Source organism: Schistocerca gregaria, chromosome X, assembly GCF_023897955.1.
Source record: "Schistocerca gregaria isolate iqSchGreg1 chromosome X, iqSchGreg1.2, whole genome shotgun sequence".
Classification (NCBI taxonomy): Eukaryota; Metazoa; Arthropoda; class Insecta; order Orthoptera; family Acrididae; genus Schistocerca; species Schistocerca gregaria.
The window spans coordinates 36077585-36096804 of NC_064931.1; the positions used below are offsets into that span (position 1 = coordinate 36077585).

The 19220-nt window shown below is 41.2% G+C and overlaps 1 protein-coding gene across 1 annotated transcript in view; it reads right to left on the bottom strand.

Annotated features, from left to right (window-relative positions):
- The window catches only part of LOC126298656 (zinc finger FYVE domain-containing protein 9), a 390138-nt gene that overhangs the window by 102246 nt on the left and 268672 nt on the right, over window positions 1–19220 (bottom strand). The window lies entirely within an intron of this gene.

A 19220-nucleotide genomic window follows, 5' to 3' on the forward strand; every position in this document is an offset into this window, starting at 1 on the left:
TCAAAGGGCTCCACATCTCCATCTGTATACTTGTAGAACTGGTAATTGAATAAGAAGTAAGTGTATTTTAACAAATGTTGAAACAGATTAGTTAATTAAACACCAATCCTATTGCCAATTAAGCATAACGAATCAGACAAAGGTACACGAGTGAAGAGAGAGACCGCATCAAAACTTATTAAAATATCAGAAACCTACAGAATTCCTAAAGCGATATGCACATTGATCTATTAGTGGGATACACTGTATGTCTGAGCACCAGTGTCATCTACAAAAGAACAAGCAGGAACCCTTTCCTAGTGGATATTCTGAAGACCATACAGTTTAGTACAGACAAGACAACAACAGTTAGGAATCTTTATAGACTCTTGCAAGAACAAACTTTTCTGCGAGAGACTGTTGGTCTCCCACTAATGACTAAACCCTTTTTGTTGGGTCAGCATGGCGTCAGCAACTATGGTGGATCAGGTAGTAAACACTGCATCTTTTGAACATAATGCTGCTTATCTACGATAGTGATGGAAGCTGAAGAAATGAATTAAAATTTGTGCCACGGCCATGACTCGAACCCAGGTATTCTTGCTTACTAGGCATAAATGCTAACCATTTTACACATCTACAGCACTATGGTCAACAATGCTGGATGAACTACTCAAGTCAAATCCCTTCCCCAAGACAAACTTCAATTCTTATCTTCAGCTTATTTTCCCCCTACATTGTTTGTGCAGCAATGTTGACCATAGTGCAGCAGTGGTAATGGTTAGCATTTCTGCCTAGTAAGCAAGACGACCTGGGTTCGGCTGCTGGCCATGGCACAAATTTTAATTCATTTCTTCAGCTTCCATCATTATCGTACATAAAGATGAGACTTAAATGTCTCGGGGAAAATTTAATTATTGCTTGTCCAACATGACCACTGTATTGTCCTTGTCTGTGAGTAAGATGAAACTATCAGGATCCAAACTGAGTGTACACAAAACATTACTCACAGCTGTTACTTATTTATTTACACATCTAGTTCTGCAGGACCAAATTGAGGAGAAAATCTCCAAGGTCATGGACTGTGTCAGTACATGAAATTGCAACATAAAAATAATAACAGATAAAATAAAATGTTTATGAACTCAAAGAAAGTCAAGCCATAGGTTTAAGTAAATGTAATCAACAATATAACATAAGAATCAACTTAATTTTTCATGAAACTCCTCAACAGAATAGAAGGGGTGACCTATGAGGAAACTCTTCAGTTTTTATTTGTTGTAATAATATTACTCTTGAATGAACACGGTCCAGTCAACACACGTTTCTCTCCTAACCTCCTCAACAGTGTCTGGATGTGGTTTGAAAACAGCCTGTGTGACAGAACCAACCAAAACAAAAACTGGTAAATGCTTGTGAGTTGGTGCAAATAAGGTTAGTGATGAAAGCAATGGGGTGGTATTTAAGTCTGCATCTTTTCTGCCATACACAAGTGGCATTTACAACAGGACTGGCGGTAATCTGCAGAAACATGGAGTGAAGTGTGTTTTTCGACTGCTATCCAAGATCAGAGTTGACCTTGGATTGCGTAAGGTGGCTGTCTACCAATCATATATATCATATAGTGCATAAGTATCAAAGATGCTTACAACAACTGAGAGAATCTGCTATTGCAGAACACTGCCCTGGCACCAATACCCTACTGAACATAACACAGAGAGACTGGCATGTACTTCTAACTATTACGATAGTGTTAAGAAGGAAGAGTTGAGATTAAATTAGCATGTCACGTCATTAACAGTGAAGGAAGTTTCTGTTTAATTCTGCTTGGACTTCTGCTCTTTCTCCAGCCAAACAATGCATGGGTACAGTTAAATGTTACTTGCTCACATGTGGGTAATAAAATTCACTTCGATAATTTCAGACATTTTTCATCTTTTGTTGTGGCGTTAGTTTTTACGGTGTGTGTGTGTGTGTGGGGGGGGGGGGGGGGGGGGGGGGATGCACACACACAGTCGCACAGGTGTGCATGTGCAGTCACGTGCATGTGGTCTTACTTCATATGTCAAATTATGGTTTTTGCTCAGCATATCCCCACTACTGAGGGTTCAAATTTCTTTGCACAGTGCTCTCTCATTGCACTTGTGCCTTGAAAATGACAGTGTATTCATCTGTCCAAATGTCAGTGGTCGTCTATAACATCACCCAGTGATTCAACTGAGAATTTAACATTTATATGTCTGGGAGAACTCAAGTTTCATGTCTGTGCAATAGAGGTTTTTCAAAGGTAAAAGGATGAGCCACAATATGTGTTGCTAATGAAACAAGCAAGTCATGTCAGTAAGAAAATACATAGAACAAGACATTTTCACAGAGAAAAGGTCTGGAACACAATTTTCGGGACTAGTAACTTTTAATGAGCTACTGGCCTACTGCAGAGTATTGCAAAGACAGAGAGAAATGTTTCACTTCCACACACACACACACACACACACACACACACACACACACACAAAGAAAAGAAAAAAAAAATCCAAAATGAACGTGCCACACAGCAGGTGGAAGACAAGTTATTATTCTTAAGCAATAATAACAACAACAACAACAATGATGATGATGATAATAATAATAATAATTACTATTATTATTATTATTATTATTATTATTTTACTTCACATTTCACATTTATTGACTAACAACCACATAATGAAAAGAAGGTACTATCTTACTGATTTTTGTTAGGATCACAGCAACACATGTCTAAGGTGTCACATGATTCTTGATATAACATCACACCTGTTACACATAAATGTTTCAACTATACTTCAGAAATTGTAGATTACAAAACAAAGGTTACAAATAATGCAGTTATCAGTATTTACTTCTATCTGCAAATTCATTGTTAGACAATGTAGCTTCTTTTTCTTATGAGCTTCAACTAAATTTTCCCATCTTACAAGGGGAAAATCCGACCTGTCATGTCAAAATCTGCCCTGAAATTTTTTATACAGGAAGAAGCACAATGTAAAAATTTTAGCTGCTATGACACACTGCAACTATTTTTTTTAAATGTTGACAGCTGCCAAATTCATAGTGCACCAGGTGACTGGAGTAGTGCAAATCCTTGCTGTAGCTACAGCAGATAGTGTGTCCACAACACTGCAGGCACATAACCTTCGCTGTCAGCACACTGACAAACAGATAACATGCACAATGCCTTTGTTGTCGGTACATCGATAAACAGATGACATGACACAATGTGTTCATTATTTGTAAAGCAAATTACAGCTTTTGTTGATAGTTTCTCTGGCGCAACTGTTCACAATTACTGTCACTCGAATTTGCAACTCATTCAATATCAACAATAATTTTACAATTGTCTCACTCACTAAGTGTTAACAATGGAGGAAAAATTTAATTATTTTTCTTTGTGAATATTTCATATTAATAGCATCTGTATTTGTGTAGGTTCCAGAGTTCCAGTGTAACGTAGAATCCAATAAATGTTTTTAACTTTGAGCAGACAAAATATGAAGAACGTGGTATGCGATCAAAATCACCTACTACTCCCAATGACCTACATATATATATTACTTTAATGGACACTCATTCAAATAATGTTGACATTTCGTTAGAATTTGTAGAAACATTAGAATAAATAACTCTGATGTTTCTTTAACTGTTGTTCGAATGATGATTATTGTGCTAACAAAGTCCTGAACAAAAACAGAATACCTCCCAAGCCCAAAGAACACATGCACAGTAACAGCTTTCAGTGACAAACGTGAGGCTGTGAATTTTTTGATTAAACGAAGGAGGGAGAAAGCACTTAAAGTTAAGCAATGAGCAAAGCTGGTTTCATTTTGTAAGATCTAAACGTGAATTGCATAAACGGAAGAAAAAGTTACACGAAGTATGAAATATGCACCACAATGAAACTTGCAGAAGTATGAAAGAAAAACTATTGAATAGTTTTAGAACAACATATAAGGGTCAATATACGGTTACCAAGAGAAATCTGTGACACTTGCCACTCTGAATGGCAAGTAGGTTCAACATCTACTGATTTCCAGGCTTCTTTGACCTGGTTAAACAGATTCAGGAACTAATATGGATAAGGAAGTCACAAAATTATGAAGTTTACGTTAAGTAAATGTGTAGAGGAGATGTAATTAATAGGTAATTCATAGCTGAAGTGAAGACGAAGGTTCTTGTTATCCCCTAAAACGCCGCATGTGGAGCCAGTATGTCAGGTTTCATGCAAATCACACTTTACCATTTTGAGCAAATGCAGCCAATAAATGCTGTGCCACATTCGTATACAACAATGCCAGTGATAAGTATCAGTGTATTACTATTTCTGCAGCTTTATATCTGCATTCCGGAAAATCAAAGCAAATTAGGACAAGAAAAACTGTTTAGCAATGAACACATAGTGCATAGTGGGGCAATCACACTGTTGTAGAAATAATTCAAAAGCCAAGATCACGTAAATACTGTTTACTGGATAATTGGTTTCAACACTCTGAAGGTGCCATCATCGGATCTGTGAAGATATAACATGACCGGTTTGAAGGAGGGCTTACATGAATTACACTATTTACATTACTAGTAGTACAGTACCACATACCCGAATGTAAATTAACATTTATAAACCATTTGGATATAACGATACATGAGGCAGACCAGTTGATGTAAAATCATTGTCACAAAAAATAAAAAACAACTGCTCTCACGGTTATTCTTTTCGTAAGATTTGTAAAACTGTAGTCACAAGATAAAACTATATGGTACATGACCGCTGCTCGACTAACAACAGTCAGCATCACACTGCCCTTTTCCATGCAGGTATACCAGCTACAATTCTAGTGGTTCACAACCGACCACTAGATAGTGCTGTCCAAGCAGTGCACACACAGTCCCACAGTATAACCACTCATTGCTAATACAATACAACTTTACTATTGCTGTTAATCAAATACCCATGCAAAGAACACTTTCGCATACACTTACTGTACATACTATACATACTATAATGTACATCAATTACAGAGTAAAAACACCTGAAGCAAAGGTATTATTCATATTAACGCCATACAAAACTATGTATTAAAATTTACCCTTATTCATATATGGAAGTTAGGAATAAACGCACAGTAAGCTGTTCATAACATGACTTGGATACAATGTGACGAGTGATTAAAACCTGTATGCTGGGTTTTACCTGTCTCGGCACTATGATCTTAGGTATTGTATGCGCCAGAACAGTACTAACTTGCTATAAAAGGCTCTCACCAACTATACAAACATCATGAATGTAGAACGGACCGACTATGAATACCTGCATAGGCACATAAAAGTAAGGAATGGCAGGTCAGAAACAAACCGAGGGGGCACAGGAACAGGTGGGGGGTGACAGACATGTGTACCAAGATGCACAGCCACTCATTGTGCGTTCCCATCAGCATGGCACTCGTTCTGTCTATTAAACTCGCAGAATGGGGAGTAATGGAAAACCATATTAATACAATACCAAGGAAATACCCATTCTGGCTGGCCATACACAAATACATCTGTAGAATATAGAAAAGTGACTAAGACACATTTGGTGGGCAATGGCAATCATCAAGCAAAGATTTATTTGCGAGGCTGGCCAACTACACGTCAAGCGTCGTAAAAAGCATTTACCTTACCACTGCCCGCCAAATGTGTCTTCGTCACGTTTCTATATTCTACAAATATATTTGCGTATGGCCGGCCAGAATGGGTGTTTTCTTGGTATTGTAGTAATATGGTTTTCCATTCACAATATTTTTGGACTGACAAGTTTCTTGGTTCCCAATTCTCAAGTCTTCTTCTTCTTCTTCTTCTTCTTCTTCCACCTGGCCTTACCCCCTATCTTAATGGGGTCAGTATGTTAATCTGTATTTGTCAATGTTAGTGGAAGAGCGTGGACAGATTCCCATCCTGTTGCCAATGGGAAAAGAACTATTAAAATCTTCTATTGTTTCAAATGTTCTTAAAATACAGTTCAACTAAAACAACAACTTGTGTCAGATTCTTTACATTCTCAGCTAAAATGGAAAGTAAAGTACTGACTACCCTATTGTCAGAGTTTGAAAGATAATTCAATGATACTGGATGAACATAAACTTCTATATCACAAGCATGATGTAACCTGATGAGCCACAACATTACGACTGCTGCCCACTGTGAGACTCACTGTTGCCTGGTGGTATTGCAGGCATGTGACGCACTAAGCAAAGTATGTCAATGTAGAGATGACTGGGGTATCATTCTAGCCACAATATGGCCACATTTGTTGGTTTGCGGAGTATGTATATAGATGCAGGTATCCTCTGACACAAACAACTTTGACAAAGAGCCAATTGTTATGGCCTCTCACCTGGGAGTGAGCATCTCAGAACATGTGAAGCTAGTCGGCTGTTTGCATGCTCCTGCTGAGAGCATCTGCAGAACATGGTTGAAAAACTGACCCAATCATAAATAAGTGACAAGGCCTCATCACAAATGCCTGCTCTATAAAGGCGGCAGACATCAATCAGTGGCAGATCTGACAACAGACTACAAAGCTTGTGCAAGCAGAAGTGGTTCAGAGCACACCATTCAGTGCACAGTGTTACACATGAGACATCAGGGTGTATACGGGGACAAGGAAAAAAAATTCCCGGAGTTTTCCCAGATTTCACGGTTAAAAATACACTTTCTCCTGGGTGAAAACACATGTTTTCTGTGTAAAGTGACAGTATATTTTCCCTTATCAATCCTTTGAAAGGTTATGGTTTTATACACCGGCGTAGAATTTCCCGGAACTTTAGAAAACGAAACTTAGGGAAAAAGACATGTTTTGGAAATATCTTTGATCTGCAGCAACATGTACACTGCGCATTTTCGTATTACAAAAGTATACATTGGAATTCCACCAAACACCACATATTACTTTCTGAATCACTGAAATCAATACAGCGATGCATGTTTGTAAGCCAGTCATAGCTCATATCATGTGATCTCACCAGCCGATGGCAGCGGATATTCATAGCATAGGACACATCATGTACTCAGCCAACAGCAACATCACTGTTACGTAGCACGAACACACAAACAGGGAAAGTTAATAGTTTAAATTAATATACATAGTGTGGCTACAATAAAAGCAAAGCTTTCACATATAGTAATGGTCTCTAAGGTTAATAAGCCGCAAGAGAAGCTAAGCTTTCAGATATAATACTCTTTTTCGTTACTGACAGTACAGTTAGCCTTCTGCCGGTGAGCAGTGTGTCAGCAGTGCACAAGTGGAAGCAAGTGGAAGCAAGTGGAAGCAAGTGGAAGCAAGTGGCAGCAAGTGGCAGCAAGTGGCAGCAAGTGACTTATTTAGCTTTCATATAAGCGTAGTAGTCAAGTTGAAAATTTGTTTGAGTGTTCTTAGCGCACTTGTTTAGTTAAATCCGTCCTTCTACCCTTCTTACAAACAGGCGTCACCTGCGCTTTTTTCCAGTCGTTCAGGACTTTACGTTGGGCAAGAGATTTGCAATAAATGCAAGCTAAGAAAGGAGCCAATGCAGTAGAGTACTCTCTGTAAAACCGAATTGGAATCCCATCAGGACCTGGCGATTTATTTATTTTCAACCCATTCAGCTGCTTTACAACCCCGGGGATGTTTATCACTATGTCCTCCATACGGGAATCTGTACGAGACTCAAATGGCGGTATGTTTGTACGATCCTGCTGTGTGAAAGATTACTCAAATGCTAAATTTAAAATTTCAGCTTTCGTTTTGCTGTCTTCCGTTGCCAGGCCAGACTGATCAGTGAGTGGCTGGATGGAAGCCTTCAACCCACTTACCAATTTTACGTAAGACCAGAATTTCCTTGGGTTTTCAGCAAGATCTTTTGCTAAGGTATGACAGTGGTAGTGGTTGAATACTTCACGCATTGCTTTTTTTTACAGCAGCACAAATCTCTTACTAACTTTTGCCTGTCCTCATTCTCCCGATCTTTCTTGTACCGAGCGTGCAACTGCCTTTGCTTCCTGAGCATTCTCCGAATTGCGCTGTTAAACCATGGTGGGTCTTTTCTGTCCATAGCCCACTTTTTCGGCACATACTTGTCAAATGCGTGATTTACAATGTGTTTAAAATTTGCCCATAATTCTTCCACATCCATCGTGCCGGAAGTAAATGAAGTCGATTCATTTACTAAGTGGGATGCTAACAACTGCTTATCTGCTCTTTTTAGTAGGAATACTCTCCTAGCCTTCTTGACCGACTTTTTAACTTTCATAACCATAGTCTTAATGACAGCATCATGATCTCTAATCCCTATCTCAACACTGAGACCGTCGATGAGGTCTGGTCTGTTCGTGGCTACCAGATCTAAAATATTTCCATTACGCGTTGGCTATTGATTTAGCTCCTCAAGAAAGTTTTGTAATAATGTGTTCAAAAGTAATTCACACGACAGCTTGTCTGTACCGCCTGTAATGAATCCACAGACATTCCAGTCTATACTACGTAGGTTGAAGTCGCCTCCGACTAATAGAGCATGATCCGGGTACTTCTGCGATACAGAATGTAGACTACCTCTGAATGATTATAGAATTGTCATGGTGGAATGTGGTGGCCGGCAATAACACCCCACAATTAACTTTATTTCCCCCAGCCCTGTTAAATGTGTCCAGATAACTTCACAATCACACTCTACTTCGACCTCAGTAGACACAATATTTTTGTCAACTGCAATGAAGACACCACCTCCTACGGTGTCCAATCTGTTCTTCTGATACACGTTCCAACCCTCACTAAATATTTCAGAACTTCCTATCTCAGGGTTCAGCCAGGTCTCAGTCCCGAGAATAATTTGCACGCCACAAGCTTCCTGGAGGGCAGTAAATTCAGGAACTTTATTAGGAACACTCTGAAAATATACTGCTAATATCTTAATAGCTGAAGTGTCTTTACACTGAGCGTGTCCTGATTTCCCTGCCTGCACGTCAACTTGTGAGTATTCATCAGGACACCTCGCACTACTGCCTAGCCTAAAAAACCCTCATGTGCACGCCACAAGTATTCTGCTACCCGAGTAGCCGCTTCCTTTGTGTAGTGCATCCCTGAGCTATCTAGAGGCATCCTACAATTCCCCACCCAATAGCGCAAGTCTAGAAATCTGCAGCCAAGACCATCACAGAGTCGACGAAGCCTCTGGTTGAGACCCTCCACTCGGCTCCAAACCAAAGGACCCCGATCCACTCTGGGAACGATGCCACAAATAGAGAGCTCTGCTTGCACCCCGCCTGCGAGGCCAGCGGTCTTCATCAAATCCGCCAGCCACCTGTACGAACTGAGGATCGCCTCAGAACACAAGCAACAGGCATCATTGGTGCCGACGTGAGCAACTACTTGCAGACGACTGCAGCCCGTACACTCGATAGCCGCAGGCAAGGCCACCTCCACATCTTGTATGAGGCCCCCCGGTAGACAAACCGAGTGCACGTTGGATTTCTTTCCAGCCCTGTACACTATTTCCCTAACGGGCTCCATCACATGCCTAATGTTAGAGATCCCAATAACCAGCAAGCCTTTGTCCCCCGTGTGCCTGCTCGGGCCCTGCTGAAGGTGTGGCCACCTGCCCACTGACAGGATGAATGGGCGAGGCCAGCCTCCACATTGGCCCTCCGCCTCAAGTAATGCGAACGTGTTGCAGTCCGCCACTCACCCTGAGGTGAGGACAGCCCCAACGTGCCGGGTACACTAGAAGGTGGCTCAGCAGCTGAGTCAGCGGACGCAGCAAGCGACACCTGGAGTGTCTCAAGCGACGCACCAGACCCTCCGCTGTCACTGCACCTTGAGGCAGCAGCCTGAAGGCGGCTGACCGAGGCCAACAGCATGCTCAGCTGCTCGCGAACTGCGGCCAGTTCCTCCTGCACCCGCACACAGCACGTAGTGTAGCGTAATCGTCTGTAATTTGTTTATTTCTTTCAAATAGTCTTTGTATGTTACTCAGAGTACAGTTAGCCTCCTGCTGCTGAGCAGTGTGTCAGCAGTGCACAAGTAGCAGCATTGCTACATTTACTTGTATTTTAATAACATTTAAATTTTGTGTTGAATTGTTTGTGCTCTCTCAAGATTAGTTCAGACGTTGCACAACAGTATTTAGGATGGATAGGGACTGTGACTGCTGTGTTCGGATGCGGGCTGAGTTGGCATACCTTCGCTCCCAGCTTCAGGCAGTGTTGGCTTCGGTCATACAGCTTGAGGCTGTTGCCAATGGGCATCACTGTGGGAGCATCACTGCCCACATTGAGACTGACCCGTCACCTGTGGTAGAGTGTGAGGCCATCTCGAGGTGTGGCATTGGCGAAACATATTCCAGTGGGCTGAACGGAAGGCCTCTCCAGTTTGTCTGACGAACCGGTTTCAGGCTCTGTCTCCGGCTGATACTGATCTTCAGCCAGACATGGTTGCTTGTCCTGTTCCAGAGGTTGCTCCTCAGTCTGCAAGATCTGGGCGGTCGCAGAGGGTAGGCTTACTGGTAGTTGGGAGCTCCAACGTCAGGCGTTAGGGATATGGCTGCAAGGCAGGGGAAGAAAACCAATGGACACTTCGTGTGCATACTGGTGAGGAGTCAACCCAGATGTGGAAAGGGTCTTTCCGGGTGCCATGAAGGGTACAGGGTGCACCCATCTGTAGGTGGTCGCTTATGTCGGCACCAATGATGTGTGTCGCTATGGATCGGAGGAAATCCTCTCTGGCTTCTGGCGGCTATCTGATTTGGTGAAGACTGTCAGTCTTGCTAGCAGGATGAAAGCAGAGCTCACCATCTACAGCATCGTCAACAGGACTGACTGCGGACCTTTGGTACAGAGCCGGGTGGACGGTCTAAATCAGAAGCTGAGACAGTTCTGCGATCATATGGGCTGCAGATTCCTTGACTTGTGCCATAGGGTGGTGGGGTTTCGGGTTACACTGGATAGGTCAGAAATCTTCAGAAAATTTGGACTCTTTATTGCCTATTAGCTAATAACTTGCTGTTTTGTGGGATATAAAATTAAATATAGGAGACATAAAACTAATAAAGACATGAGATAAGCAAGAAATTACACATTTCTTCAATCCTTAGATCCTAGCATTTTTTTCTCTCTAATCTTGATACAACTTTACATGGCATGCTTTCCTTTCTGCGAAAGAATTTATTACCTCATCAAAGTTCGTCAAACGTTTTGCTAGACGAAAAATGGAAATGTCATTATCTAATACTGAAAAAGCTGTTGACACAAATAATAGCCAAGACTGGTGTGGTTTCTTGATGTGATTACATCTAATTTCATCACTGTCTGCTAGATAAAACAAAATAGGCCTTTCTAATATTGCAGCAATTTTGTAACACACACCAAATAAACGAGACTGCTGGGCAGGGTGGCCGAGCGTTTCTGGGCGCTACAGTCTGGAACTGCGCGACCGCTACGGTCACAGGTTCGAATCCTGCCTCAGGTATGAATGTGTGTGATGTCCTTAGGTTAGTTAGGTTTAAGTAGTTCTAAGTTCTAGGGGACTGATGAGCTCAGAAGTTAAGTCCCATACTGCTCAGAGCCATTTGAACCATTTTAAATGAGACTGTTTTCGCACAAATGTCCATTTTTATAACAAGACAGAATGTAATTCACGAAGTATCAATATCAAATGCCTACTAGGCCTACAACAAGCAAAAAGCTTTATGTTAGGAAATAGTTTCACATTTCATTCATACGCATCAGTTTCTCGAGCATGAGATCGGAAAGTAGTATTAAGAAATTTTTATATAAATTTGGAATCGTCTTATTCTTTCATAATTTGTATGATGTCCCCGTTTCTTCTCCTTCCTTGTTCTAACAAACAATCTTGTCATCACCAATTCTGTAGCTATTCCTGCCATTGTCAAAATCTATTCGCCGATAAATTTCACTAACCCTGCCAGAATTAGAGGTTTAAGTATCCTGTGATTATTTTATTATTTATTTAGGAGCTATTACGTGTTCGTACAACACGTTTTCCATGTTACTTCCAAAACAGAAGTCAAGTGGCCGCGAGCCGGGGACTGTACAACTGGTCCTTACTAGTATAGCAATCTGGCCAAAAATTTTCTGTCAAAATTTCATTTTCTTGGATACAAAATGGTTGGTTCAAATGGCTCTGAGCACTATGGGACTTAACATCTATGGTCATCAGTCCCCTAGAACTTAGAACTACTTAAACCTAATTAACCTAAGGACATCACACACATCCATGCCCGAGGCAGGATTCGAACCTGCGACCGTAGCAGTTGCGCAGCTCCGGACTGAGCGCCTAGAACCGCTAGACGACACAACACCCAGTCATCACGAGGCAGAGAAAATCCCTGACCCTGTCAGGAATCGAACCTGGGAACCCGGGCATGGGAAGCGAGAACGCTACCGCACGACCATTTCTTGGATACAGTGAGAAGATAATACGTAATCTTCCTCACCTGTTATTCCTATCAGTCATTTATTTCCATTCTGGTAGTCTGAATCTATAGATTTCACTAGTAATTATAACAACGCTGATCATTCGCAAACCCAATCAACCACATAATCAGACAATTGGCATTAATCTGTTCAGCTTTACTCCCTCAGCTCATATAGCTCCGTCCCCTTTTGTCTGCGGAAAGTTAATTTCTAGATGCGACGAGGATTCTCCTAACAGAGACATCAAGCATTCAAAAATCAACTTATGATTCATTCGAAAATCAACTTATAATTCTTTCAGAAATCAACTTAAAATGTGTTCAAAAATGTTCAAAAACCAACAGGGATGTGTTTCAAAACATATGAATAATCGATAGACAAACGGGTGCTGGGTGCTAGGAGCTTTCTGAAACAAATTTTTTTCCTCAATAATACGAATACAGTGCACCCTTTACCCGGTAGCATATAGCTGCTTGCTGCGACTGCTTGCACAGCCAACAGCCACATTCCTGTAGCCAGAAGCAGGAGAATCTACAACTCAAACGCGACTTAACTGCACATGCGCACGAGCCTTCTAGTAACTCTAAAACGAAACTAATGTAAACAGTTGTGACTTCACGCTCACTGGAGGCAATTTGTTGTTATGAAGCACTGCATAGTCTACATAAAGCCTTTGACACACTGGAGGCAATTTGTTGTTATGAAGCATTGCACAGTCTTCCTAAAGCCTTTGACACATTTTGCTTTTGGCAGATGCTTGAATGAGCAATGTGTGACGTCGTATATTGCGTATTTCCTTTGCAATTTAAGTTTTTTTCCTATCGTTAGATTGTTGAAGTATTATTCTGCAGCAGCGGAATACAGTAATATCCTTTGATAGAGAATTGTTTCTTACCAGTCAAAATTACAAAAAATAACTGAAAACTGAAGCAATGAAAAATTCCCGGAATTCTAAAAAATTCCTGGGTTTTTCCCGGTTTTCTCCCGAATGAAAAAATTCCCGAGGTTTTCCCGGATCTCCTGGGGCGTATACACCCTGGACATGGGATCAAGATTGGGCTGCAGATCAACGAAAACGTGTTACCTGGTTACATGAATCGTGTTTCTTGTTACACAGGGTGTATATGTGGACAAGAAAAAAAATTCCCTGATTTCCCGGTTCAAACTACATTTTCTCCTGTGTGAAAGTGACAGTGACAGTGACAGTGTACGTTTCCTCGGAACAGTAAAACTTACGAATCCCTTGAGTGGTTATGGTTTTAGCAACCAGCGTAGAATATCCGGCACTTTTGAAAACCAAACTCAGTAAAGAAAACCATTTTGGAAACATCTTTGATGTGCAGCAACATGTAAGCTGCATATTATCGTATTAAGAAAGTATAAATTTGAATTCCACCAAACACTGCTTGTTACTTCCTGAAGCATTGATATCAAGGTTACGATGGGCTTTTGTAATAGCTCATGTCACGTGATCTTGCCAGACAACGACAGCGGATATTAAGAGCATAGGACGCGTGATGCAGACAGCCAATAGCAGTATCACTGGTAAGTAGCGCATATACACAAATTGGAAAAGTTAATATACATACACGTAGTGTTGCTACAAGAAAAACAAAGCTTTCACATGTAATACTGGTCTCAAAGATTAATAAGCCGCAAGAGAAGCTAAAGTTTCACATACAACACTGACCTTCTTTGCACTTGTTACACTTTAAAATGCATCACACAAATGTGCCAGTAAAATTTTTAACGAAGACATAAATGTCTGATCTTCTGGGTTCAAAATTTTTCTAAATGGTCATCCTAAAAGAATTGTTTTTTAAATGTGAGTCAAACGCTCTGTGATTTAAGAAATTCATCATACATTCTTGCACATAATTCAGCTTGCATAAAAGGAAATTTACTTTGAAAGTAACGCTTTTCAAACAACCATTCGCAATATTTTCAAAGACCTGTTAGAAATAGGTTCGTTTCAAAAATTGCCAGAGTGCGCAGCTACGATGACGCAGGAAGCCTGTATGTTCGTGTGTGTAAAACACTTATGTCATAAAAGAAACAAGACAACATAGCATACTCCAAGAGCATTGGAATTTCATGAACCATTCTAAAATGCGTAATTCGGCATAAAGTGCTCATTTGTATGTTCAGAATCGGATGTAAATTTTCTTGGAGTATTAGTAATGTATTATCTCATGTTTGGTTCTTTATTATTGCATTGCATAATGCCATACGTACTAGAAGATCAAAAGATGCACTTTTGAAATGCAGCGAATACTTGAAACTTGCCATTAGTGTAGAATACACTTCGTTTCAAATAAATTGACTGCCTCAGCAGAAAAGATTAATAAAAGCCAAATTTCTTTAGCAAACTGACAAAAATAACTTCATTGTTCTGCAAGGCGATTAATGCTTGACTGTCAGAAATGTAGAAATAAAACGAAATCTGAAACTAATAACATATTTTAGCCTTCCGTAATTATGTGTATGTATTTTAATTAACTTGATAGCTCCCAGCCACAGAAATTCGTTTTATTTTCATTTGACGTGAGGGCAATAAACGAAGAGGAAACAGCAAAATCACTAAATGTAAAGGCGGGTCATGTGGAGACAATCCACCTTCCCCACTAAAACACAGACTGCTCTGTGCATCAGCACCCGATCAAAGATATTTTCGAACCGTGGCAATATCAGTGGTCTTACCCCCTCCTACCTCCCTCAAGCGTTTGAGGAAGGACACAAAAATTACAGAAAAAAATCTACTTTTCAAAAATTCATTCATTTGTAGTTTCTTTCCGAAGAGTCTGATAAATAAAACATATGTTCGAGGAAATGTAAGACATGTTATTTGGTCTTAAGTGTGCCAAAGCGCAATGCCATGCGTCTTACCCAGCATTCTTCCATCACACGTCATTGTATTTCGCTCTGTGGAGTTCAAACGTATAATATTTTGTAATGGATGCCATCAAACTATATTCAGAACAATGGAAATTAAAATGTCCTGTGGTGCCTCTCCTGCTCCCAGTCGGCAAGTTTGGCATCCAGCCCCTCCCCCTCCTTAAAAAAATAAAAAAAATAAAAAACACTTCGCAATTAATATTGGATGGTATTCTTCAGTTTCTCCCAGCGTATTTCTTGCTAAAACAGTCCACAAGTGTTACAGCTTTACATAGCATGCTTTTCTTACCGTGAAATAATCTATTACCTCATCAAACTTCATCAAACATTTTGCTACATGAAAAACCGAAATGTTGTCATTAATACAAAGAGTACCCAAAACTGGCGTGGTTTCTTGATATGATTATGTGTATTTTGTCACTGTATGCTAGATAAAACGAAATAGGCCAGTCTAATATGGCAGCAGTTGTTAACACACACCAAATAAACGAGACTGTTTTGGTACTGATGGTCACTTTTTTAACATGTTAGAATATAATTCACAAAGTGCCAATATCAAATGCCTATTAGGCCTACTAAAAGCAAAAAGCTTTATGTTTGGAAATAGCTTCAGATTTCATTCATATGCTCCAGCTTCTCAGGCATGAGATGGAAAAGTAGTAGTAAAAAATTCTTACATAAATTTGGAATCGTCATATTCTTCCATAATTTGTCTGATGTCCCCATTTCTTCTCCTTCCTCATTCTAACAAACCATTTTGTCATCACTAATTCTGTAAATATTTCTACCAGTGTCAAAACTTGTTCTCACGATAACTTCACTACCCCTGCGTTTATTCTCCGATTAGGCATTATTACGTGTTCGTACAATGCATTTTCCACGCTACTCGCAGAATAGTACTTAGACAGCTGCTGCCGGGGTCTGTATAACTGCCCATTAGTAGTGTAGTGGTCTGGCCAAAAAAATTCTATCAAAATTTCATTTTCTTCGATACACCGAGAAGATTACGTATTATCTTTTTTACCTGTTATTCCTGTTAGTCATTTATTTCCACCCTGGTTGTCTGAATCTACGGATTTCGCTGGTAATTAAAACAACGTTGATCATTCGCAAACCCAATCAACTACATAACCAAACAGTGATTGGCATTCGCCCTTTCGGCTTTATTCTGCTCAGCTCGTGTAGCTCTGTTCCCTTCTGACTGCAGGAAAGTTAATTTCGAGATGAAATGGGAATTCCCCTGGCAGAGGCATGACGTACAATGTGCATGCATTCAAAAATAAGCTTATGATTCATTCAGAAATAAACTTAGAATATGTTGAAACAATGTTTAAAAACCAACAGGGATACATTTCAAAATCTATGAATAATTGATAGATCAACGTGCGCTGGATATTAGGCGCTTTGTGACACAAGGTTTTCTTCCCCTGAAGAATGTGAATTCGGTGACCCCCCCCCCCCCCCCCCCCCCCCCCACCTTCCCCCAATTAATTTGCCACCCGGGCCGGATACCCCAGTTTGTCCCCAATGAATCTGGCAGCTTCTGCGAACCAGTAAAATTTTTTCGGGTAGCATCTTGCTGCTACCGCTTATACAGCTAACAGCCACACTTCTGTAGCCCGAAGTCGGAGAAGGTGCTACACATGCGCGACTCAACTGTGTATGTGCATGAGCCTGCTCCCAACTGCTCAAACGAACCTAATACACTACTGGCCATTAAAATTGCTACACCAAGAAGAAGTGCAGATGATAAACGGGTATTCAAAAATGGTTCAAATGGCTCTGAGCACTATGGAACTTAACATCTGTGGTCATCAGTCTCCTAGAACTTAGAACTACTTAAACCTAACTAACCTAAGGACATCACACACTTCCATGACCGCGACAGGATTCGAACCTGCGACCGGAGCGGCCACGCGGTTCGAGACTGAAGCGCCTTTAACCGCACGGCCACACTGGCCGGCAAACAGGTATTCATATATATTATACTAGAACTGACATGTGATTACATTTTCATGCAATTTGAGTGCATTCATCCTGAGAAATCAGTACCCAGAACCACCACCTCTGGCCGTAATAATGGCCTCGATACATCTGGGCATTGAGTCAAACAGAGCTTGGACGGCATGTATATGTACAGCTGCCCATGCAGATTCAACACGATACCACAGTTCATCAAGGGTAGTGACTGGCATATTGTGACGAGCCAGTTGCTCGGCCACCATTGACCAGACATTTTCAATTGGTCAGAGATCTGGAGAATGTGCTCGCCAGGGCAGCAGTCGAACATTTTCTGTATCCAGAAAGGCCCGTACAGGACCTGAAACATGCAGTCGTGCATTATCCTGCTGAAATGTAGGGTTTCGCAGGGATCGAATGAAGGGTAGAGCCACGGGTCTTAACATATCTGAAATGTAATGTCCACTGTTCAAAGTGCCGTCAATGCGAACAAGAGGTGACCGAGACGTGTAACCAATGGCACCGCAAATCATCACGCCGGCTGATACACAAGTATGGCGATGAGGAATACACGCTTCCAATGTGCGTTCACTGCGATGTCACCAAACATGGATGCGACCATCATGATGCTGTAAACAGAACCTGAAATGACGTTTTGCTTCTCGTGCACCCAAGTTCGTCGTTGAGTACACCATCGCACGCGCTCCTGTCTGTGATGCAGCTTCAAGGGTAACCGCAGCCATAGTCTCTGAGCTGATAGTCCATGCTTCTGCAAACGACGTCGAACCGTTCGTGCAGATGGTTGTTGTCTTGCAAACGTCCCCATCTGTTGACTCAGATATTGAGACGTGGCTGCATTATCCGTTACAGCCATGCGGATAAGATGCCTGTCATCTCGACTGCTACTGACACAAGGCCATTGGGAACCAGAACAGCGTTCCATATTCCCCTTCTGAACCCACCGATTCCATATTATGCTAACAGTCATTGGATCTCGACCAATGCGAGGAGCAATGTCGCGATACGATAAACCGCAATCGCGATAGGCTACAATCTGACCTTTATCAAAGTCAGAAACGTGATAGTGCGCATTTTTCCTCCTTACACGAGGCATCATCGCAACAATGTTTCACTAGGCAGCTCCGGTCAACTGCTATTTGTGTATGAAAATTCGGTTGGAAACTTTCCTCATGTCAGCACGTTGTAGGTGTCGCCACCGGCGCCAACCTTGTGTGAATGCTCTGAAAAGCTAATCATTTGCATATCACAGCATCTCCCTGTTGGTTAAATTTCACATCTGTAGCACATCATCTTCATGGTGCAGCAATTTTAATGGCCGGTAGCGTGACACCATGCTCATAGGAGCGAGGCCCACGAGACGTTGGCCTCGCATTGGAGGCAATTTGTTGTTATGCTTAAGTTTTATTTTCGGTCTTTTTTTTTCTCTCGTTCATATTTCATATTTTACTTCTGTAGTATTATTCTGCAGTAGCTGGACACAGTAATATCCTTTGTTAGAGTATTGATTCTTATCAGAAAAAAACACTTCCAGAATTCTACAAAATTTCCGGGTTTTTCCCGGTTTTCTCCTGGATGAAAAAATTCCAGGGTCCTGGGTCGTATACACCCTGTTACACCACGATGATGGTCGTGTCTAGATACACTGTTATCCAGGCAAATACCAGCTTAGAAAAGAGCAGCCCATCATGGGCATGGACCGGTGGGGGCACTTTTATGCTATGAGGACCATTTTTATGTGCTTCCATGGGATCTGTAGTAGTAATGTAAAACACTATGATAGCTGTGGGTTATGTGAACATTATTGCAGACCACCAGCGTCCTTTCATACTTCATGTCTTCCATAAGGCGAAGGCATTTTCTAGCAGGGTAATTGTCACGTCAGTAGGCCA